This window comes from Syngnathus floridae, chromosome 4 (genome assembly GCF_059516105.1).
Source record: "Syngnathus floridae isolate MCC-2025c chromosome 4, RoL_Sflo_1.0, whole genome shotgun sequence".
Classification (NCBI taxonomy): domain Eukaryota; kingdom Metazoa; phylum Chordata; class Actinopteri; order Syngnathiformes; family Syngnathidae; genus Syngnathus; species Syngnathus floridae.
In genome coordinates, this window is record NC_142416.1 from 2190867 (window position 1) to 2214087 (window position 23221).

The following is a 23221-nucleotide window of genomic DNA, read 5'->3' on the forward strand; positions in this document are numbered from 1 at the left end:
AGTATAGGCTGGATGGTGTTAAAGGCGATAGTCAAATCTAGCAAAGTAATCCTAACAGCCCTTTTCCCCTTATTCAGGTGAGAGAGAGAGCAATACTGCATGTAGGCAACATTCATCCTCCACCCCACCTTCTCCTGACACATAAATTGTAGAGCATGCCGAACCTGAAGCCTGAGGTGGTGAAGCAAGAAGCGTCTCCAGAGTCTTTATCACGTGTGAAGTTAGCGCGACTGGTCTGAAGGCATTCAGCAGGTCGTGAGTTCTTTGGGACAGGGACGATGTACAACGTCTTCCACAGTTGAGGCACCATATTCTTTTCCAGACTCATGTTGAAGATACGCTGTAGTGGGTCACCCAGCTCCAGAGCACAGGCCTTCAGCAAACGATGAGAGACCCCGTTTGGACCCGCAACCTTTCTAGGACGGAGTCTCCTCAGCTGTCCACTCACTTGAGCCGCCATCACCATATATACGTATATCTTGTATATGCATCATCAATAAATAATTCCATGTATTACAATATATAATATCATGTAAAATTTATTGGGAAAATAATATAAAAATATATGCTACAAAATCTGTCAAATAGGGTGAGAAGCTCGGTCATCCGGGAGAGACTCGGAGTAGAGTCGCTACTCCTCCACGTTGAGAGGAGCCAGATGAGGTGGCTCGGGCATCTTATCAGAATGCCTCCTGGACGCCTCCCTGGGGAGGTGTTCCGGGCATGTCCCACCGGTAGGAGACCCCGGGGACGACCCAGGACGCGCTGGAGAGACTATGTCTCTCTGCTGGCCTGGGAACGCCTTGGGATCCCCCGGGATGAGCTGGATGAAGTGGCTGGGGAGAGGGAAGTCTGGGAGTCCCTCCTAAAGCTGCTGCCCCCGCGACCCGACCCCTGATAAGCGGAAGAAGATGGATGGATGGATGGATCTGTCAAATAATACATTGGGAAATCTTTCATAACGGCAAGCAAAAATAACACAAACAACTATGCCGCTTTTTTCAGACAGATATTCTGCGATTTCAGTATTGCACCTGAATTATAGCCACGTTAATAAGGTTTGTAATAAACTACTCCGTTCGAAAATGTGTCCAAAATTGAGCGGGTTAAGAGTCTTTAAAAGAGTAAATCATTCACATTAGCTCCAACGTCGGCACAGCAAGCTGAGCTGTTGTAAGATGGCTGACTCATGACGACGCTGCAGACTCAGCCTCGAGCTATTTAGTGTCCCATTAGGTATCTATGTCAATAAACGTCGAAGAAGAAGTCGTAGTAGAAGAAGACATGAAAATATTTTTCAAGCGACGACGTAATGTACAGCTCTGCTGCAGCATATAGAATAACAGGTAAAGCATTTTATTTTCGTATTTGTTATTGTTTTAGAAAAATGTATACAATTCGTAAAGACTTGTAGAAAAAGAAAAGTACTTGCACTCGTGTAAAAGTTAAAAAGAAAAAGTATAGCGTACAGACTGAGAGGTGCCCACATTTTACTCTCGATTATTCTTATACCAATTGTGATAACATCATTGAAGACTGAATAGTTTCCCTCTTGCAACTACACATAGTGGTCTTTGTGAGAAAAAACAATCATGTTGCAAGTCGCATAATGGTAGCGTTTGACTTGAAAGTTCTAAAAAAAAAAAAAAAAGAAAGTGTTCCCAAAGCCTCACGAACGTTTTTATCCGACTGGTTATTTGTTAACAATGATACTAACAAAAAATATAGCCGACCTTACCTGAATTTTTATACTGATAGGATTTGTGAATGACAAGCTTGTCGTTTATTCAATGACACGGATTCTTGTGGCTGTGGACAAAACTTTTTTTTCTGTATATTCATGCCAGGTATTGCTGTAACTATAGGGTACTAAGGTCTATGCACTGCATTAGTCTTTTTTTTTTTTTTTTACAACCACTGTGTACTATGCAAAAATAAAAATTGAAATAATAAGTGATTTATGTTATCTTGAACACACAAATAAACTTTTCTAAAGTTGGAGATATTAAAATTTCACGATTTTGCAGATTTTAAAATGGCACAATTATTATATAAAGCAAGACATAATCTATTTATTGTTAATGTCCCCAAAAGATTTAATGAGATGGATATTTGAAAACACTGAATTGTAAGCAGGTCTACACCTCTTGTAAAAGCATGTGCATATTAGTCCAGGGCATAAGATTGTGGAAGGGTTGACCTGACCAATTGAAATAAAGTAAAACAAGTTGTACTTCAAACACTAGGGATACACTGAGACCACTTTTTTAAAAACCGAAACAAGTACAGTGGAGCCTCGGTTTTCGACCACAATTCGTTCCAGAAGGCTGTTTGAGAAGTGAATTGTTCGAATTCCGGATCATGTTTTCCCATTACAAATAATGGAAAAAAGTTTAATCAGTTCCAATAAAAAAAAAACACCTTGTTTTTAAGCCATTTTTTCATTTGTGCATATTTGTCCGACTGCAAAACTGCAGCGCACCGCCGAACGCGCAATGGGTATAGCGCGTCGCCCACCGCGCTGGTCGCATTATTGTGACAGAACCGTCGCTGAAATTTAGAAAATATTTTTAAAGTCCTGATGTACTTTCCAAAATTTAACTGGACCTAAATGTGCAGGGAGCTTAATTTTGTCCGATCGCGCAATTGCAGCGCACCGCCGAACGCGCAACCGTAACGCGCCGCCGACCGCGCAACTCCACCGCGCTGGTCTCATTATTGTGACAGAGCGGTCGCTAAAATTTAGAAAATATTTTTAAAGTCCTGATGTACTTTCCAAAATTTAAGTGGACCTCAGTGTGCAGGGAGCTTGATTTGGTCCGATCGCTCAATCGCAGCGCACCAGGTGCTCACTGTCGCATTGCTTTAGGAGCGTCTTTGTGTTATAGGATGGCTTTACTCCTCCCACTTGCTTCCTTTGGAGGCATGATTAGAGTTGATGCAATCCTTAGAGTAACGAGAATGTAATAACGAACGGAGTCAGTTGGCATGCGGGTCCTCTCGGCTCATCTTGCGAGGTTCGACAACCGAATTTCGTCTGACATCTGAAGCAAAAAAATCTCAAATTTTTTGTTCGAATACCGATTTGTTCGAGAACCGGGACGTTCGAAAACCGAGGCTCCACTGTACTTTGATAACAGTACTCGCTGACAATGAGTACCGATATGAGTATGAGTTGCATTGTCCAAGAAAATGCAAAAAATATAATTAAACTAAACTTAAATGTTATTATGCTTTTTCAATTTGACAAGCAGCAAATGTTATAGCTGTAAAGTATATTAACAGTTGTTTAACAGTCATTATTAAATGGCTCACTTTTCTATTATTTTTAAATACTTCAAAAAGTTTAAAAACATTTTAATAACACCTCTTCTTCATCCATTCATCCATTTTCTATTCCGCTTGTCCCCACGGGGGTCACGGGTATGCTGAAGCCTATCCCAGCAGTCATCGGGCAGTAGTTGGGGGACACCCTGAACCGGTTGCCAGCCGATCGCAGGGCACAGAGACGAACAACCGCACTCACACCTAGGGGCAATTTGGAGTGCTCAATTGGTCTTCCAAGCATGTTTTTGGGATGTAGAAGGAAACCGGAGTGCCCAGAGAAAACCCACGCGGTCACGGGGAGAACATCCAAACTCCACACAGGGAGGGTTGGAGGTGGAATCGAATTGGCACCCTCCTAACTGTGAGGCGGACGTGCTAACCAGTGCTCCACCGAGCCGCCTCCTCTCTTCATAGATAATTTAAATTCTTTAATAAATTCCTCTGTTTTACATTTTACTCATTCAGTTTTGGTCTATGTGGATGCAGCTCGCGCTCGCCACGCGGCTCGCGCTCGCCACGCAGATAGCGCTCGCCACGCAGATAGCGCTCGCCACGCAGCTAACGCTCGCCACGCAGCTAACGCTCGCCACCCAGCTAGCGCTCGCCACGCAGCTAACGCTCGCCACGCAGCTAACGCTCGCCACGCAGCTAACGCTCGCCACGCAGCTAACGCTCGCCACACAGCTAACGCTCGCCACGCAGCTAACGCTCGCCACGCAGCTAACGCTCGCCACGCAGCTAACGCTCGCCACGCAGCAGATTTCAAGAGTGAAAGAAACGAACGTGGAGTGGCGTTAACAAAACCAAGGATCTCAAGAGTGAAAGGAAAATACGCTTGGAGCAGTATTTTCCGCCTAGCCTGGACGCGCTGCCAGTACGGCGCCTCTGAGCTAGTGTTGAAACTCTGTTGGACACTCTTTTTACCACCTTTTTACCATGCCGACAAAAGTGGAAAAAGAGTTTAAGGAAGCGCTCGATTTTCTGACTGCGGAGATGGAGGCCGTCAGACTGGAGCAGAAAACAATTCTCAACTTGGTTAAAGAAGTTAAAACGCTACGACTACAACTCAATGAGAAGGAGAAAACAATTGCACATTTGGAAAATTGAGTGTCGGACCTCGAGCAGTACACAAGAATGAACGACATAATTGTCTCTGGACTTGAGATTAAACCCCGGTAATTTGTCTGGGCGGTGGTGGGTTTCGATGAGACCAACCAGGCCGACTCAACCAGCGCGGAGCAACAGGTGACAGCCTTTTTCCTGTCCAAGGGCATAGAACTGGACGGGTGTAGCATAGAGGCCTGTCACCCACTCCCGCAGAGAAGGACGAGCGCCAAACCTGCTGTAATACTGAGATTTGCAAACCAAAGACATAAAACGGCACTGTTAAAACAAAAGAAAATGTTGAGAGGATCCGACGTTTACCTGAATGAGCACTTGACCAAAAAGAATGCGGATATCGCCAAGAAAGCTCGCTTTTTACGAAAGAACACAAAGATCCAATCCACATGGACAGCAAACTGCGAAGTCTATATGAAGCTGAACGGAACGCCAGAGGAATCCAGAGGAATGGTCGTCAGAAGTATAGAAGAATTGAACAAGTACCAGTGACAATCAGAAGGTAACAATGGTGTCTACTTAAGGACTGGCTACCTGTGGAAATTACTGTGGACCGAAATGGCATTAGACTCTTCTGATATAGTTGAACTCACTGAACATAACATGCATGGATTTGAATAAATCATTGACCCTGATAGCAACTTCTTTAAGAATGAAAATAGCAATTGTGTTTATTATACAGATGACCAATTTAATGCCAAAAGCAATGTAAATCAAGGACTATCAATTATCCATTTTAATAGCAGAAGCCTTTACGCCAACTTTCAACATATTAAGGAGTACTGTTGGATTTTGTCCACAATTTAGGGAGCGCGTTATCTGCGCCTCACGGCAAAAGCCTTTGCCAATCACCTGTTATTCAATTTACTCACTGCGTGCTCGTTTGATTTCTTCAGATTTAGGAAAATGCAAAGACACTGAAGCAGAAATTAGACTTAGACAGCTTGGTTGAGTTCAATCACAATTCTTGTTCAAAAAGCTCTGTTTTCAGGAAAGTGCAATACAGCGCTGGGCCCTTCAAGAGCGGAAAGTCTCCATTCAGAAAAGGGCAAAGTCCAAGGTTGTTAGATCAGTTTTATATTCAGTAGCACATTGTGGGCCGGGATTGATGGGCGATGAGTCTTCGGGGTGGGGCAAGTTCGAAGGAGAGTCTGCTTCCATGGGAGTGGTGCTGGTTATGGGCGATTCGGTGTGTAGGTGGGGGCTGTTGTCTTCCATCCCGTCTCTCGGCCTTGGCGATCATCTTTGTCCGAGTTCTCGGGTGGCTCCTTCTGGCACCCACTGGTTTTATCTCCACGTGACCTTCCTGTGAACATTCTTCTCCAATCTTGGACATACACTGTCGTACCGCATTCAACCGTATCTTTTCTTTGTTAGGCAAACTATTTCCCTCTGTGCAGAGCGTTCAGTAGTAATCAAAAACTGGCGTCTAGCATTAGTCAAAACATAAGATACAATCAAGTACCGAACGGTCAAGACGACTCAAAAGTCATTTGTTATTTCAAAGTCCTCAGAAATATATATTTCAGATCATAAAGTTATAAAAACCTTTCTCATCACCACTTCTCAAAAATGTCTAGTTATGTCTTCTTTATTGATTTGGTGTGTAGGTATAATTATATGCTTCAAATGTTTCTTTTATTTATTGAATATGTGAATATACTTGTCTGCTTATGTACTTTATTCAATGAGGTTTGAGCATATCTGTTTTTGTAGCGAGGCAGGACTTTTTGTATTTCGACCTCATTCCTTCACTCCCTCTGTTGACCTCAGTTTTACTGAGGTCACCAAAATCGTTGATGCCACCAGGGTCCCTCTGTTGGCACACCACGTCCCTCTGTGGAGCCGCTACAAGTCCCTCTGTGGGGCCGCCAATGAGTGAGAAAAATAAATATAGATAAAATTCATACCCAGACATTTGTAAAAGATGGAGAGTGGAAAGGCAATTGGCCTAGACGACATTCCAGTGACAGCATGGAACTATCAAGGAGAGATGGCAGGGGAGATTCTTAAAAAGCGAGAAGTTCCCCGGAAAGGTGTTGACTTCTATTTCTTAATTCAGACCACGGCGATGCGCAGAACTGTAGTAGCTACAGAGGTGTTGTTATGTTTATTAAGCAAAGCATGAAGTTATCGGAAAGAATGTTAGAAGCGAGGCTTGGAAATCTACTAGCCAAAATAATGGAGAGTGTGGCAGAGACAAAGATAGGACATGCAGATGGTTGGTGGCACAGAAAGATATGGAAACGATCGCTCTGCAGTCGCGGCCCCTAACAGGAGCAGCCGAAAGAAGTGGAAGATGAGAAAGAAAATGTGAAAGAGAAATACATAAACAAATAACGAATTACATACGTAAAACAAATAACGAAATACATACATACATATATAGTACATACATATAGACAGACAGACATCGAACAATTGCCCATTCGGCCACTCAGCCCTTCAGTCAGTCACTCAATGAATCACTCAATCAATAAACCAACCAATCAATCAATCTACCACCCAATCAATCAATCAATCAATCACACAGGTGTTAACTAATTTGTAATTGTATTGCAAGCAATTCAAACTCTAATGGAATATGATGATGTCCATATCTGTTTTATCAAATTCTAATCCTACTTTACCTTTGTATAAGGCACAGGTGTCAAACTCAAGACCTGGGGGCCAGATGCAGCCCGACACATGATTTTATGCGGCCCCCGAAGACAAATTGTGCTTTTTATTCATGAGTCATTACTCGAATTGCAAATTGTCTTCACTTTTAATAATATTTTATTTTTAAATATTAGACCAGTTTTTATTTGTCTGATTTGAAAGCGAGTTACTTGTCAGTTTGTCTTGTAGCTTTTACTCTATATAATATGAGGTGCTCACACATTTATTTGGGTATGACAGTCATACCGGTCCTCCGAAAGAAGCTATGACTACACTGCGGCCCGTGAACAAATGAGTTTGACCCCCCTGGTACAAGGGATAGCCTTCTCATTGATCAATCACGTATCTTAAATCATGCTTTTCCTCCTTTGAAGCGACTATGTACTTCAAACCCAAACGGCACCATTTTATAGGGAAAAAACTTGTTGAATCTATTTGTTTTCGACATAATACTACCGCAATCATCTTAAATTTGTTCAGTTTATCAATCCCTTCCATTGTTTATCCTGCAATCACGTGAATAATGTGTTATTCAAACTTTAACGTTCATAATCCACCTGTTCCCAATTTGTTTGGAGTCTGTATGTTATTGTTCTAATTTTTTACATTTAATACTCTCCCACCTATTTGATCCTATCTTGTGAAGGTCTACAGTTTATTATGAGCTATTTTGAAACTCTTCACACTTGTTACCAGGCTTTGGCTCCATCTCATGATGTTGTCTCCCATTCACTTCATTTCTGCCGAGCTGCTTCTTCTCCTCCGTCCAGCATGTTGAAGACTTAAAAACCATCAAATCTGAAAACACTTAAAATCTCACAATTCCCCCCTTTGTTTTTTTTTTTAATTATTTTTCTACCTCCCCCTTTTGACACATTCTAAAAAATGTGTCACAATGGTTAAAAAGTAAAAATAACAATATCCATGGTGACATACCCATCGCCAGCTGGACTTCGGTGTACCTCCAGATGCCATCCTAGCCTGGAATCACCAATTCTCAGTCCCTGAAACTCGACTGGCAGCATCTCCCATGGCTGTATGAACAAAAGCCACCACCCACCTGTAGCTGTGCATGCAGCTCTCCGTACAATAAACATCCATAATACCAAAAAATAAAATTCATAATGATAAAAATAATCCACACATGGGCGCATGTCAAACGCATGAAATAGAAAATTGGAGCCTGCCGAGCCTGTCATGAAACCGATCACATTTACAAACTCGTTATGAAAAGTAAGGGGTTAGTTGTTAATGCATGTTCACAGACATGACACAAAATTCTCCAAGACTGCAGTTGACAACCTGCAAAGTAAAGCAAGTTTAACAAATAAAGCACAATCTGCTCCCTGGGTTGCTGTTAGAGGCTGCAATACAATTAGGTAAAACATCAAAACAAAGCAAGTCATCACAAATTCCGTCACATACATTTCGTCACACTGTCAGGTAAGTCCAGAGTTGTTGTCATACACTGTCTTGGCTCAGAGTCTTGATTGTCAATGCTGGTATAGTCACGTCTGGTCATAATCTTGAAATGGGCCTTCTCCATTGAAGTCTTTTGTTGTCAATGGTGCCCCAGAGTAATCCTAAACCCATATTTAGTCCAAAATGAGCCCTGATCAATCTTGCTTTTTTCAAATCTGTAGTATCTTTATATTTTTCAGGTGAGAGGAATGTTATCCTCTGCTGTGATCACATCACCCCAACCTTAAATCATGTTAACCATTCACAATACACAAACCCCATCCCAAGTACAGACTTGACATTCATACAGCATGACAGACAAACTGTCATCCCACAACACACACATAAAACATACAATATTAAATTGTAAAAAGAACCCTCCCTATGCAAAATTTTCTCCTCAATTAAAATTTCCCTTTTTTATTTTAAATCCAAAATTAATATCTAATTGTCTGGTCTCCTGTCCTCACATCGTTTGCCAATATGCATAATACTGGAACATGATTTAACTCCCCATTTAGTTTGCTCACATCTCACACTTAGACTATTTGACACTTTGTGTTGAGCTGTAACTTCAATATTTCCACCTTCTCATATTTCTTCCACTAAACAGTTCCATTTTGCTTTCAGTTTAAATTCATCCCTCCAAATAACTACCTCTGGCAAAAAACCAAAAATTTTTAGAGCACTCCCTTTTACTGTCACCTTGTTCCTTCATTCATCTCCTCACAAGCATTACTGACCCTCCTAAGAAATAATGATACTGAAAATAATGTTTAAAAAATATACACAGCTTCCTCCTGCCACTTACACTATAACCTTGGATTATCGTTCTCATTTTTGTTGATGCCAATTCTTAGAATTAAAAAGAAAGACTTACTCTTGATAATTGAGTGACGCTATATCACAAATTTTGAAAACCTTCTTCCATGTTCCCCCTTTGTTCCTATCAAAACCAATTAGAAATATTTTTGCTGTCATGATCATCATTGTGGCCCTCACACTTATTGTTCTTGTATTTTAAATTGGCAATTTTTGTACATTTGGAGCCCTTTGAGACTTGCTTGTGGGATATATAAATAAATTTGAATTGCCTTGACTTTATTATTATTCAACTTCTTCTGCATTCCTCTTCCTTTTATTTTAATCTTAACTACTTCCACATAATTCATCTGATTTACTCCATTACACTTTTAACCTCCGAGATTCAAATTCAAATTTCACATCCTCACTTCCAACATTGCGGTAAAATTTTGCAAAGTTTCATTTTTTTTTTCCCCTTCTAATTTCTTCTAGTTTTCCTTTTTTCTTCTTTTTTTTTTTTTTCCACTGACTCAACTCATTTCAATTTTTTTTTTTTTTTTTTTTTTTTTTTTTAACTGTTCATCTTATGCCTACCTATTCCAAAACTTCCCACTCCCCAAATTTCAAATTTTCAACTTTAAAATTCACGCCCAATTTTACAAAATTCTTTCTAAATTTTTATCAATTTTCTAGCCAATTCATCACGTTCCAAATTTAAACATAACCTTGTAGCTTTCCCCGAATTTTTATTCAGCCTCTTCGCTTTCACACGCAATTTCTACAGAAATGAATAATTCTAGTTATTATTGTTAATCATCTGTGGCCCTCGTAAGGACAAGCCACACCAGTAATGGATGGATGGATGGATTGTTAATCCTAACCCCAAATGCCGATCATAAATTGCCATTTAAATCAATTGTCGCAAGGGTCATGTCAATGTATTTGTTATTTAAAGCCCTACTGTATTACTATTTTGCCGACTATCCAGAATTCCAACTTTCTTATGGCCCCTCACCCATTCAAGCTGAAATATGCATCCTATAAGTCAGTCGCAGTTGATGTGTAATTAAATTCTGTTGTTTTGATAAAGGTCAATTAAGTTTAGCAATTCAGCCTTCTGTTGCCCGAATCCAAATTTTCACTGGTCCAATTATAAAATTTCATTATTTCAGTTAGATTAATTATGTCTTCGAAATGCTAAGTTACATATAAAAATTTATGATTCAAAAGATTTAATTTCTATTGATCAATGTCCACCTTGCAAAGTTTCTGATCACGCGGTTGTGTAATTTGTCAGTGCATCTTCACTGTCCCTATCTATGTATTTTATTTTATTTTTTTTATCCCCGTTTCAGTGTCAATAAGCAGCCTTATTATTCCCACTTTTATCAAAACTCCTCAGTTATGTCTGCCCCAGCACCCAAACACACTTCCATCCCTTTTGTCCCACACTCCACCAACTTTGTAATGCTTCAGCAGTCTTTAGCAATGTGTCCAGTTTGACTTCATGTGACTCGTGCAAGTCTTTAGCAGCCTCTCCTCTTAGATTCTCATGATGATGATTCAGGGCTGGACCGTCCGCCATTCTCAAATGCGTCCATCTTGTCTTTGTTCTTTCAGTCCATTTTCTTTTTGATCTGCAACTGTGTGTATTCCACCAACTATATGGTTCTTGTCCTGTGAAGAGCTGTGCTTGCCCCCTTCAAGCATGATAATAGTTCCTGTTGTTCTCCCAAAGGTCAAAGGTGTCTCATGACCAGGGACAGTCCTCTGTTGATTTTGAGGCAGCCAGTAGAGTACAAGGACTCAGTTCAGGACTTGTGCCATGCGCGAGGGCAGAACACACTGGGACACAAATTTCACAAAACTATCTTCGTGTTATCAGTCTTCATGTGTAGTATTTGTTCCTTACACCCCAAATCTTCCCATTAACATATTGTATCCTATCAGTTGCGCACACACATCATCTTACTATCAAGCCGCCCTTATCAAAAGCTTTTTTTTTTTTTTTTCGAGTAATCCATCCACCCTACCCATTAACACGGCTAAAATCCTCGTTCCAGTGTTTATCATCAAATAAAGTTCCGAAATCCTTTGTAATAAACTGTAATGTAATTTAACAATCTACCAACATGGTTGTATATGCGGTGAATGTTATTGTTCAATCTATAGGTCATACAGCGCCTGTGTTCCAACTATGACACTCCTCCTTGGTTTACCATCTCATAAGTTATTGTTGTCAGCAGCGCTAAATGATAGTGCTTGAAAGTGAATGTCTTATCGCCCAATTTAAAACACATGCCGCATTTGAGCGAGTATTTATTCATTTATTTGCCATCCTCATGTTAGCTGGCATGTGTCAGAATTAAAATGTAATTTTGCTTTTAATTTTAAGTCTTTCAAAATTGCTTTATCCTTACTGCACCGAGATAAACTGTCAAATATATCTTTAAAAACAAACAAAAACAATCTATGCTCCTGCACAGACTCTTAAAAGTGGCACCCAAATGCCAGATTACAAATCAAACCTCCTCCTTCACTCTCACATTTTTGATAAAACAGTCTACTTATCTAGACACTGTCATCACATACGAAATAATGGCCTGCAAATTAAATATAATGTCGTTGCTCTGGTCCCTCAAAACATGTAACTAGGATTTGGACAATTATTAACCCCCATCAATTGATCAATTTTCTCCTCACTAAATTCCTAGCCTGTTAATCTATCTGCATAAAGAAGACATTTACAATGCAGGGGATAAGAGAATAACAAGGAACACCTTAACAATAAACACAAGGAAAACCTAACAATAAACAAAATAAACCCAAACCACAATCAAAACCAAATAAACTCGGCCCATGACCTATGTAGACCAACACAGTACTCCAAATATTTCCCCATTAAAAATTTAAGCCTTTTTGTGTAGAGCACCATTGATTTCTAATCATTGACCTAATTTTATCCTTAATTTAATCCCAATCACGAATGCCCCCTACTTACTTTACTTGGTGTTCTTTTAATAAAAAGTGCCCCCTTGCAATGTCGTTTTTATTTGTTGTTTTTAACTCTAAGTGATTCAAATCTTTGACTTATCCTTACATGTGTCCTTGTATAGTCTTATGTCATAACCAATCAATAATTCCCCCTAAATTTAAAATCTGCAATCATAATTTAATTTTATCCAATTCTACAATGTATGTTCTCTCTTACTCTCACATTTTTATGAGGGCTGGGCACTCTCCTCGTTGGACGAGTTTCTGACCACAACCCTCAGATTATTCTATCATTTCTAATTTTTACATTTAACAATGCAAATCTGATTAACCATTGTCTAGCACACCGTTTCCGTGCACCAATTTAACGCAATTCCATCCTTTATAACGAACTGATACACAAAGACAAACATACACATAAACAAACACACGGGCCCACAACATAGACATGACAATCTTCCCAGTTGATAACAAGGGTGGGGGGGGCAACTGAAGTGCGGAGAGCCTCGCCATCACCACGTCGCACAATGTAACCCCCCACCTCTGTCCAAAAGGTGCATTTGTGCCCACCTGACCGTTTGGCCCAAACTTTAGAGCTGCACCCTTTTGAAAACAAAAATGGTTACAGTTTAACCCCACCACACAATGGGATATAACCTTCATGCTAATTAAATATACATTCTTTATCAAATTCTTGTTAAGCCATTTTTTCTGACTCCAACTCTCATGCAAAATCAAAATAAAATCAACAATTTTATACAAATCAACTTATTGTTCTTCATGAACCACAAATCATCACTTCCATCCCATGAACAGCACCACAACTAATCACTCACTTCTTCAGCTGCGCCGCTGTCCCATCTGACAGCCAAGCCTGCTTTCCACACAATATCATCATAGACACACTTCAACAATTATGTAGCGACCTGGTTAACCCAGTTACCCTTCGCCCTAGATAACAATATAAGTCTCTAAGGTCGCACTATTGAAGTCGCCAGGCATCCGTCCTGCTATATCAGCGATGCCTTCACCATTTTTTTTTTTTTTTTTCTTTTTTTTTAATTATATTTTTTTTCACGAGTCCCTGACTCGTATTGGTGGCCTGGCCGATCCAATCGACCCCGACCTTAGGCAACAGTATAAGTTCCTAAGTGTCTACTATTGAGGCCACTCAGGTGCCCATATGCTAGTCACTGGCATCCCACAAGTTCCAGCGGTGTGAGCGCCCTTTGCTGATCAGACAAAGTCCTCACCACCTTTCTCTTAATTCACCACGACTCGGACATCCCAGATGTCCCTCGCCTTAGACAGCCCTATAATGTTCTAAGGTCACACTATTGGAGTCGCTCGGCATCCGTACTGCTATATCAGCGACGCCTTCACCTGTTTTTGTATTTTTAATTTTTTCCACAAATCACTTTTACCAAATTCCACACAAACACACACTTCTATACAACCACCATTCCTGAACACAGAGCTGAAATTATTAATTTTTGTATTCCGCTTTCACTCCACAATATTGCTGAACTGGGAGAGAGAAAAAAAAGTTTCCCCCTTACCTTTTGTGCCGATCGGACTGCAATACTGTTGAGCAAGAGCGGAGAAGGAAGAATCCTTTGTGGAGCATGCACTTTCCCTTCTGAAGAAATCACGTCGGATGGTCACCATTTGTTGGATTTTGTCCACAATTTAGGGAGCGCGTTATCTGCGCCTCACGGCAAAAGCCTTTGCCAATCACCTGTTATTCAATTTACTCACTGCGTGCTCGTTTGATTTCTTCAGATTTAGGAAAATGCAAAGACACTGAAGCAGAAATTAGACTTAGACAGCTTGGTTGAGTTCAATCACAATTCTTGTTCAAAAAGCTCTGTTTTCAGGAAAGTGCAATACAGCGCTGGGCCCTTCAAGAGCGGAAAGTCTCCATTCAGAAAAGGGCAAAGTCCAAGGTTGTTAGATCAGTTTTATATTCAGTAGCACATTGTGGGCCGGGATTGATGGGCGATGAGTCTTCGGGGTGGGGCAAGTTCGAAGGAGAGTCTGCTTCCATGGGAGTGGTGCTGGTTATGGGCGATTCGGTGTGTAGGTGGGGGCTGTTGTCTTCCATCCCGTCTCTCGGCCTTGGCGATCATCTTTGTCCGAGTTCTCGGGTGGCTCCTTCTGGCACCCACTGGTTTTATCTCCACGTGACCTTCCTGTGAACATTCTTCTCCAATCTTGGACATACACTGTCGTACCGCATTCAACCGTATCTTTTCTTTGTTAGGCAAACTATTTCCCTCTGTGCAGAGCGTTCAGTAGTAATCAAAAACTGGCGTCTAGCATTAGTCAAAACATAAGATACAATCAAGTACCGAACGGTCAAGACGACTCAAAAGTCATTTGTTATTTCAAAGTCCTCAGAAATATATATTTCAGATCATAAAGTTATAAAAACCTTTCTCATCACCACTTCTCAAAAATGTCTAGTTATGTCTTCTTTATTGATTTGGTGTGTAGGTATAATTATATGCTTCAAATGTTTCTTTTATTTATTGAATATGTGAATATACTTGTCTGCTTATGTACTTTATTCAATGAGGTTTGAGCATATCTGTTTTTGTAGCGAGGCAGGACTTTTTGTATTTCGACCTCATTCCTTCAGTACTTATACCATTTTAAGAAGCAATTCAATATTGTAGCTATTTCTGAGACTTGGATTAACTCCGAGAAGGTGCAGATTTGAGTTAAAATGTTATAAACTCAAGTACAAGAGTAGGATGGGAAAAAAAGGGAGGGGGAGTGGCCTTTTTTGTAGATCAGAATCTCAACTTCAAGGTGATCGAAAATATGACTAACTATTGCTGATGTAATGGAATGTATTACCATCAAAATCGACATGGGTAAAAAAAGAAATGAAATTGTTGTACTATGCGGGATAATATACATGAGGGATGAGTACGTACATGACTAGCTACATATTTACAATAAGGTGCAGGAGAACAAATATTTTCAGGTGGTACTAGAATGCTAATTATAAATATAGGGTTATAAATATGCAACATAGTGTCAGTATAACCAGATATGAACAAATATGTACAAGCGGAGTAAGAGTGATGAATAAATGTGTAGGCTAGGAATGCAGCAATTATATGCAGATATGGACAATATATGCAGGTAATACAGGGGTTGTTGTGGTGGGGTTGTTGTGCTGCAGGGTTCAGAATGATGAGTTCAGGGGGATGACAGGGGTGTTGTGCTGCGGAGTTCAGGGCGATGACGGCAGAGGGGAAAACGCTTTTCCTCAGTCTACTCGTCTTGACCCGAAGAGTCCCGTATCGCTTCGTAGAAGGAAGAAGAGTAAACAGTCTGTGGTTGGGATAATAGGAGTCTTTAATGATGCACTTTACTTTAAACATATGACACATGATTACTGTATTTTATTGTACTGAACTGGCTGTGAAATTTGCCCTGGTTTTTCTCTTAAGGAGAAAGCTATGAATATGGGTGTGAGAGATGTGTATTAATCCTGTAACATGGACACAGCATCTTAATCCTGTAACATGGGCACAGCTTGTATGAGTCAAGGTCAGATCTAGTCTGGAATAGACAGGAATCAACAGAATGTTGATTTCGTGATATGTAACGACAGTGCAGTGGTGTCCAGCTCAATCTTTGATCTTGCAAGATTACGATAGACCCCTCAGGCTAGGTTAGATTAGATTAGGCCTAGAAGATATCTGTAGTGTCGTCCAAGGTTGAGCATCTGGGGAAACAGAAAAACAACCAATACATTTTGGAGCATTGCTACTACAATACATAAAGTTAGTCATCACATTATCTCTCTCTATCTAACCCCCCCCCCCCCATCCCACTTTGTTTGCCTTTCAAATGTAGAAGACGCAGAGGCACACATAACAGAGAGAAAAATGATGAAGACAAGAGCACAGGGAACATACAGTATCAAAGAGGATATAAGCACTTCTGTGAAACACCTACCTTGTACAGATGTGTGTGTGTTTGGACTGTCTGAACACTGTTAATTACAAATGGTAACGTTATTGTGTTACCAATATAAATGTTCTCTACCACTATGATCCTCTCTTTGATCTTGTTTAATGGTATTCCACTACCCACAACATGCTAGTGTAACACCCAACAAGAATGTGAAACAACTATTATTAGCATTGGTTAGGGTTGTTTGACAAAGGTTTATGTTATATTACTATCTGAGAAAGACGGTAAGGCAAAACCAGGAGTTACTGTAGCTACTCTCTGTAACGTTAGTTAGCCATGTGTAATCTCTGAAGCCAAAATTGACTGCAAATAAACTGCTGATGACTCCTAACATCCTGTCACATTTTAGGGCTTTTCACACTGCGCGTTCTTAGCCCCGGGGCTATCCTTAGGCATTTTCAATATGAATTTATATTAAATAAGAACTTACCAAGTGCGAACAAAGTCCATTGTTGTCAATAGAGCGGAGGCAATATTTCCTTCTTTACTTATTTAGTTCCTGAGTTGGAGGAATGCTATTGAGAGACATCAAGTCACGTGACGTTATGAGTTTTGATTGGTTCTGCAGCAAGGACCCCTTTGCAGCAGTGCCTGTTGCGTTTCGCAATCAAACATTGATTTTCATAAAACAATGACCAAAAAACAGCTCCCAACATTCAAAAATGTGGTAATATTAAATCTATGTAGGTTATATTAAAATATCACATCCTCCCTACAACCAGATCAATAATTTCACTAACGAAAGCCTCTAGCGAGCTTCGTCCCGCCGCCTATTACACTACTTGTCCATATAACCGCAGTGAACCTAAGGGCATTAACTACTTGTAGCAAGTCAGTAATGTGCCTTTTTACATTCTCGTGCACCTTTGATAAAACACTGTCTGTAATGTGGCGGCACCTAGGTATTTCATACCATTCCCTACCATCATTCCTCAAGTTCACTCAAAAGACACCTAAAGCCCAAATCATCCACACACGACAGCGGTTGATCATCAAGAACGATATACTCTGCAATCAAACCAGGGATTTTTATTGCTCGTGAATTGTCAGAAGACATCTTTTCTTGCTTCTGCAAAGTCTCTTGTAAAGTTGGTGGTTTTCTTTGAGTTCCGGTGCTGGCAAATGCTTTATACTCTCCATCATGGTGAGTTTTCAAATATTTGATTAAGTTGCTGGTGTTATACACATTTGTTGTAAACCCACCTAGGGATAGTTTTGCCATGTAAATATTACAGTCCGCTTTGCTTTTGTCACTTTCATTTACTTTGAACTACTTCCACGCAGCTGAAATTACTCCTTCACATGCTCTAGTTGTGCGCTAGCTTAACAGTCCATTTTCCGGAAGTCACCATGGCAATCTATGCTGTGCAGCAGCGCCTCCTGATGCTCCTGTAAAACTAATAATGTGATATCGGCTGCTGGTATCTGCCCTGTGTCATGAATATGAGTACAAACCTGTGGTATTGACCCGATCCCAGTATCGTTATTGGTGCATTCCCATCACACACTTTGATTAAAAACAAAACAAAATAGAACACAGAAAAATCACAAGTGAATGCAACAAAGCTGGACCACCTCATGTGTGCTGTGCAGACAGTGCTTTGTATCCTTCTCTAAACCAGTGTTTCTCAACCTTAATAAGGCCCAGACACCCATTTAACATCATTTGTGTTCAAAGGGTTAGCATATTCCAGTTGGCGATCCTGCTGGAGTATAAGAATTAAATGAATAATTACTAATTTAATTCACATTAAAAATCAGCCATACCATTCTCAGCTTTCAAATGATTTTTATGAAGCTGACTTGTGATGATACTTATGATGTATTTTGTTTAAATTAAATCTTTCAGAAATTTTCTGAAAAATAATGAACAGATGGAACAATCCACTCATGAGAAGGGTATGGCCGTTCAACCAGATACTTCTGTTTCATCCCAGAGTGTAGACACACAAGAGCATCAAGAGGCATGTGAAAATATGTCTGGGCAGGTGAGGTCGGGACAGGGCACCTCAGCAGTAGCCAGCAAGCACACTAGCATCTCTTCACAGAGTTGCCAAGTGTTCTGTATTGTTCGTAATTTATTACGGAAATCTCTGAACACATCCATCCATCCATCCATCCATCCATCCATCCATCCATCCATCCATCCATCCATCCATCCATCCATCCATCCATCCATCCATCCATCCATCCATCCATCCATCCATCCATCCATCCATCCATCCATCCATCCATCCATCCATCCATCCATCCATCCATCCATCCATCCATCCATCCATCCATCCATCCATCCATCCATCCATCCATCCATCCATTTTCTATACCGGTTGTCCCCACGGGGGTTGCAGGCGTGCTGGAGCCTATCCCAGCAGTCATCGGGTAGTAGGCGGGGGACACCTTGAACCAGTTGCCAGCCGATCGCAGGGCTCACAGAGACGAACAACCATCCGCACTCACACCTAGGGGCTCAATTGGCCTACCAAGCATGTTTTTGGGATGTGGGAGGAAATCAGAGTGCCCGAAGAAAACCCATCCAGGCAGGGGTAGAACATGCAAACTCCACACAGGCACCCTCCTAACTGTGAGGCAGACGTGCTAACCAGCGTGTCACCGAGCCGCCGCCTGTTCCATATAAAGTCATAACTTTTCAACGTCACACACCAGTAGGGCTGGGCATTGATAGCAACCTCTCGATTCAATCCGATTTCGATTTTTTAGGTTTCAATTTGATTCTCGATTTGATTCGATATTGATTTAAATGCTTTGATTCAGTAGAAAGTAGAATTACATAAATAATAAATAGTACCGGTTGGCAATTTTTAAATGTTTATTTTCATGCTCATAATAACACATGGTATGTTACTTCACGGTGCCTTTGAGCAATAAAATATCTGAAAATAAAACATTAGCAGGCAACACCATGACAGCTTACTTGTACAAAATGAAAATTGATGTTTCTGTCTCAAAATGTGAAAAATAAAGTGCACTAGTTTCTGGTATACAGAGGTAACGTTTAGCTTGGCGTGACAACAGGGGAAATTCCCCCTCATGTTCCCTCCACCAGTGGAGTGGATTGGCGGAGAGTGGCAGTGGTTTTACCTCTTGGTACCTCATTACCTCATCTGATGCCTTGTCATTTGTTGTGGGCACTACTGGGATATATGTGTCCCCCAGGAGATCAGCCAGAGCACAAGAGTCCTTTGTTTTCTTTGAGAGGGGGGCGGGGGGCACAGGGTCATCATCAGCTGGCTCTGCCTGCTGCTCCAGCACTTCAACTGTCTCACTGTCTGCTGCATTTATTGGCCAACTCTGCTGAAAAAAATAATGAATCACATTAGTATTAAAATAATACATAATAATATAAAAGCGGAAGAAAATGGATGGATGGATGGATGGATGGATGGATGGATGGATGGATGGATGGATGGATTAGTATTGTATATATTATATTTTAAGACTTTCCAGATTGACTGCATTCCATGAGACAACACAAGACAAATATGTGTGCACACAGTCTGCATCTTCATTCAATATACAGTTATACTTACGGAGCTTTTATATGTTGCCAGTTTCTCAGTGAGAGTGATGAGTTTGGCGAAGACATCCTCGCGCTCATCATCTGACAGAAAAGGCTGGGCCTTAAAGTGAGGGTCCAGAACTGAGGCTATGGACAGGTCATCCTTCAGGCCTGTGTACCTTGAAAATTTCAAGGTACAATGTGAATTTATTTTATTTTATTTATTTCAAGTTGAAATAAATAAAATAAAATAAAATTACATAATGCTAAATATTTTTGTCTCACGATGACATTCTTATGAAAATATTTTTAGTCATGTAGTAAAAAAAATAATAAAACAGGCCTTAAAATGTGATGATTGAATTGTAGAACACATACCTTTTCTGGAGATCCTGGTGCACAGCAGACTTCATCTCCTTCACCATCACAGAGTCACTGGGGCCTGGTTGCATCTCATCCAGAAGTCTTGCTCTCAGGGGTGCAATGACAGACAGCATTGGGGTACCTTCTTGGGACATCACTAAGGTGGCTTTCTTCAATGGCTTTAGGGCCTCTGCAACATTTTCTGCTGTTGTTATGTCTGCTTCAGTGAGGGTGCACAGATCTTTTTCCTGTTTTCGTACTTCTGGGGCAAGAAGTGCAGCCGAGACAGCTGGTTGCTGCTCTAAAAATCTCTCCAATATGTCTAATGCACTGTACAACACGTTGGTACATCAATGATTAGTTTGTACTGTGGGAGTTCCAGCAACTGGTGTTTCTTCTTGAGTGCATTACAGGCTAAGGTGCTCCGGTGAAAAAAGGTGGAGACTCTGCCTAGAAGCCGTGTGATAGCTGGGATTTTGAGAGCAGCCTGTGAAGCCAAATTAAGTACGTGGGCAAAGCAGCCAACATGAAATGATGACTCCAGGAGACTGCCAGCAAGTAGCACATTAGCTGCATTGTCTGTGACAATTGCCGGTACTTTACCAGTTAAACCCCATTCACGCATTGCTTCCATTAGCAAGTTAGCCATATTGCTCCCTGTGAGGCTTTCGTGCAAAGCCTGGGTCTGCAGAACCTTTGACATTAATTCCCACTCCTTGGAAATGAAATGAGAAGTGATGGTTACAGTTAAGGACAAAATTATTAGCCCCCCCTTTGAAAATGTCATTATTTTTTGAATATTTCCTCACTGCTACTTACTAGAACAATGAAATTTTAGCATATCAGATTTATTAGGAAACCTTCATTACACATAATTTTGCTCAGAAGCAGAACATTACATACAAAACCAAAATATACCATGGTCAAAATTATTAGCCCTGTGGGAGTAATGGTTGATCTGTTGAGTTATATTCCAAAACACTGGTCTAACAAGTTGTTAAAACTTTGCCAAGTTCTCAATGATTGACCTGAAATCAAATCTAGAGGTTGCTTTCAATATTACGCTTGGCTGAAGTTTACCTGTAGTTCACATTAGTCTGCAATCATGGTGAAAGGAAAAGAAATTAGTCTTGACTTAAGAAAAAGAATTGTTGATGCTCACAAGGAAGGAGAAGGTTATACAAGTATATCAAAGCAATTCAAAGTCTCAAGAACTGCAGTCAGAAGCATTATAAAGAAGTTCAAGGAATTTCACACAGTACAGAACAACAAAGGCAGAGGCAGGAAGCGAAAGATTTCAAAATCTTTGGAAAGAAAGGTAGTCAGAGATGTATCGAAAGATCCACGAACAACTGCCAAAACACTAGTTAATGACTTGGGGAAGTCTGGAATAGATGTCTCAAGGAAGACAGTCACAAGAGCCCTGCACAGAAATGGTTTGCGAGGGTGCAGACCAAGAGGAACTCCACTCCTTCAAAAGAGACACCTTTAAGCGAGATTGCAGTATGCTCGGGACAACATGGAGAAAGGTGATCAATATTGGAAGTGTGTTCTGTGGTCAGATGAGACTAAACTGGAGCTGTTTGGTCACCGAGATGTAGCCTTTGTTTGGAGGAAGAAGGGAGAAGCATACAACCCTAAGAACACTGTCCCGACTGTGAAACACGGAGGTGGGAGCATTATGCTTTGGGGGTGCTTCAGTGCAGCTGGCACTGGGAATCTTGTCAGGATAGAAGGAATCATGAAGAAAGAAGATTATGAGAAGATTTTGAGGGAAAACCTGAAACCTTAAGCGCCCCCTTGGCTCCCCAATGAATTCCTAGCGCCCCCCCCCCCCTCAACTGACTCGTCCTACCGCACATGTTGTGTACAAATCGTTGTCCCTCAAACCCCCCCCCCCCGTCGACTGACTCGTCCTACTGCACATGTGTCGTCAAACAAACGTTCGAACTTCTGACTTCGGACTGCCGCCCCCCTACCGCCCCCTTCAACTTCTGACTTCGGACTGCCGCCCCCTACCGCCCCCTTCGTCCTCACCGCCCCCCTACCGCCCCCTTCGTCCTCACCGCCCCCCTACCGCCCCCTTCGTCCTCACCGCCCCCCCCAGATCTTTCCACCGCCCCCAGGGGGGCGGTACCGCCCACTTTGGGAACCACTGCCTTAAACAGTCTGCTCCAAAGCTGGGTTTTGTTCGTCGTTTTGTGTTTCAGCATGACAATGACCCGAAACATACATCGATAATGGTGAAGGAATACCTTCAGAAGAGCAAAGACAATGTTCTGAAGTGGCCTGCACAAAGCCCAGATTTAAACCCCATTGAAAACGTATGGAAACAATTGAAGACCAGAGTTCACGTCAGACGACCATCAAACCTGGAGGAACTTGAGAGAGTTGCCAAGGAAGAATGGGCTGCAATTCCTCAGGAGACCTGTCTTAAGCTTGTTGAAAACTATACAAAACGACTGCAAGCTGTTGTCCAGCAAAAAGGATACACAATTGACTATTGATGTTAGGGGGGGCTAATAATTTTGACCATGGTATTTTTTGGTTTTGTATGTAATGTTCTGCTTCTGAGCAAAATTATGTGTAATAAAGGTTTCCTAATAAATCTGATATGCTCATAAATGCTGTGCTAAAATTTCATTGCTCTAGTAAGTAGCACTCAGGAAATATTCAAAAAATAATGAAATTTCCAAAGGGGGGCTAATAATTTTGTCCTTAACTGTACATACGGGTCAGTGGCTCTAGATGTCTAACCATCACAGGTCAGAGACACCCTCTCTGCAGACTCCAACGACGCCAAAACCTGTGACTTCACCTCCGAGTATAGCTTCGGGATAGCCACCTCTGTCATATGTTTTCGTCTAGGTATTGCGTAGCGTGGTTCAAGAGTGTGTAGCATCTTCTTAAAACCTTGATTCTCAACGACTGGTCTTTGCAGATGAAGACTGCCACGGACTGTTATTTTTTGTGCACGGACAG

The 23221-nt window shown here is 41.1% G+C and overlaps 1 protein-coding gene, 3 long non-coding RNA genes and 1 pseudogene across 5 annotated transcripts in view; 2 read left to right on the top strand and 3 right to left on the bottom strand.

The window, feature by feature from the left end:
* LOC148398561 (uncharacterized) overlaps window positions 1–374 on the top strand; it is a 41170-nt gene extending 40796 nt beyond the window's left edge. Inside the window, exon 3 of the long non-coding RNA XR_015858041.1 lies at window positions 323–374. This is a non-coding gene — a long non-coding RNA (uncharacterized LOC148398561). The remainder of the gene's footprint in view (window positions 1–322) is intronic.
* A 149-nt stretch (window positions 375–523) lies between these two features.
* LOC148398563 (uncharacterized) lies at window positions 524–1224 on the bottom strand. Its single transcript, XR_015858180.1, has 2 exons — window positions 1035–1224; window positions 524–929 (listed from the first exon to the last, which is right to left on the bottom strand). It is a non-coding gene; the product is annotated as an uncharacterized LOC148398563 (long non-coding RNA).
* naf1 (nuclear assembly factor 1 homolog (S. cerevisiae)) overlaps window positions 1188–23221 on the top strand; it is a 59384-nt gene continuing 37350 nt past the window's right edge. The window contains exon 1 of the mRNA XM_088374624.1: window positions 1188–1346. The gene's annotated coding sequence lies outside the window, so the exon portion shown is untranslated. The remainder of the gene's footprint in view (window positions 1347–23221) is intronic.
* On the bottom strand, window positions 15129–16836 carry LOC148398565 (uncharacterized). Its single transcript, XR_015858181.1, has 3 exons — window positions 16790–16836; window positions 16342–16378; window positions 15129–16108 (listed from the first exon to the last, which is right to left on the bottom strand). It is a non-coding gene; the product is annotated as an uncharacterized LOC148398565 (long non-coding RNA).
* On the bottom strand, window positions 19169–22004 carry LOC148398566 (E3 SUMO-protein ligase ZBED1-like; annotated as a pseudogene). Its single transcript, XR_015858179.1, has 4 exons — window positions 21320–22004; window positions 20255–20954; window positions 19908–20055; window positions 19169–19671 (listed from the first exon to the last, which is right to left on the bottom strand). The product of XR_015858179.1 is annotated as an E3 SUMO-protein ligase ZBED1-like (transcript).